This window comes from Kryptolebias marmoratus, linkage group LG17 (genome assembly GCF_001649575.2).
Source record: "Kryptolebias marmoratus isolate JLee-2015 linkage group LG17, ASM164957v2, whole genome shotgun sequence".
NCBI classification, from domain to species: domain Eukaryota; kingdom Metazoa; phylum Chordata; class Actinopteri; order Cyprinodontiformes; family Rivulidae; genus Kryptolebias; species Kryptolebias marmoratus.
Genome location: NC_051446.1, coordinates 25,241,828 through 25,243,284, shown reverse-complemented (window position 1 = coordinate 25,243,284; position 1,457 = coordinate 25,241,828).

The window sequence follows — 1,457 nt, the reverse complement described above, 5'->3', positions numbered from 1 at the left end:
AGTCGAGCTAACTGCCGCTCAGAATCGAGCTAACAGCTACTCAGAGTCGAGCTAACAGCTTCTCAGAGTCGAGCTAACAGCTACTCAGAGTCGAGCTAACAGCTACTCAGAGTCGAGCTAACAGCTACTCAGAGTCGAGTACAACCAAGAGTCAATAAACAAAAATTCTTATAAAAACTGCAAAGAATGTTTTGTTTATGGAAGATTGGAAAGTGAGCTCCTTCATGGAAGTTTCTCTCTGATTCTCCAGAGCTCGATCTGACTGCTATCTGCTGCAGGTAACATACTGACCGTTCAAACAACAACACACACCCCCGTTAAAAAAACCCTGAACTGTTGCTTTAAGGGAGAAGTCAGTGTTTTCAGCGAACAGAGTCCATTTGGCACTCCAGGTCAGTGCATCTGTGAATCATGTTTTGTGCCAAACATCTGCAAAAAGATTACATTAAAAACATCCTAATCTACGAGTTACATGCACATCGTATACACACTAAACCTTAGAGAATTAGTCATAGCCATTTACAGGGTTTCTGAAAAAACAGGAAAGATACAAGAAGTTTATATACCGAAGGATGGAAAAGCCAGAAGAAAAGCTCGGATTTGGCAGGCATGCTCCCCGGAGTGTGGTGGTGTCGGTGCTTTTAAAGCCACGCCTGTCGCTCGCTCCTCTGTGGAAGAAGGCACTTACAGGAGAGGAGTGGTACGGCCCCGTCTGCAAACCGCCGCCTGGATCTCAGGAGGGAATCTTCAAGTAAATCAGTGGCGACAACACAGGGAGGGGGCTTCTGGTGCCTTCTGGTCATTTCTTACATTCATACGCATGCAAGCTTTCTTTAACGAACGGTTTCTCAAATGTCTGGGTGTATTTACACACAGAAGTCTGCTGGCTGGAAGTTTAGGCAGATCTGTACAGTTTGTCACTGTGATAAAAAGATGATTAAACTCATTATCGTCTGAATTACGTGACGAACTTCCCTTCGTTTTATGACTCATTCAGGCTGAGGGAAAATGTTTCCTTCAAAATGGTTTCAATTTGTGACAAAGACGTGAGCTTCTGTGGAAAACCGGTGCAGAGACGGGGGACGATTTTCAGATCCGGACTAATAAATCCCTTTAAAAAGTCATTTGTGTCAAACAATCATCAATCAATCGGTTATTAAATTCTCCATAAGTGCTCTGTTTTATATCCTGCTCTATAAAATGGCTATTTCCAGAGTCAGTAGGGCTGATGGCTCAGACGATGGTTCAGGGATGAGACGGGACAGATTCTACAGAAACCAGGAGAGACAGCGAGACAGGGAGTGAAAGCACCGCCCGGAGACGTCAAACTCCAACCAGGAGACGGGTCAACAAAGACGGGCCGGTGAAGACGGGCCGGTGGAGACGGGTCAACAAAGACGGGCCGGTGGAGACGGGCCAGTGAAGACAGACCAGTGGAGACGGGCCAGTGAAGACGG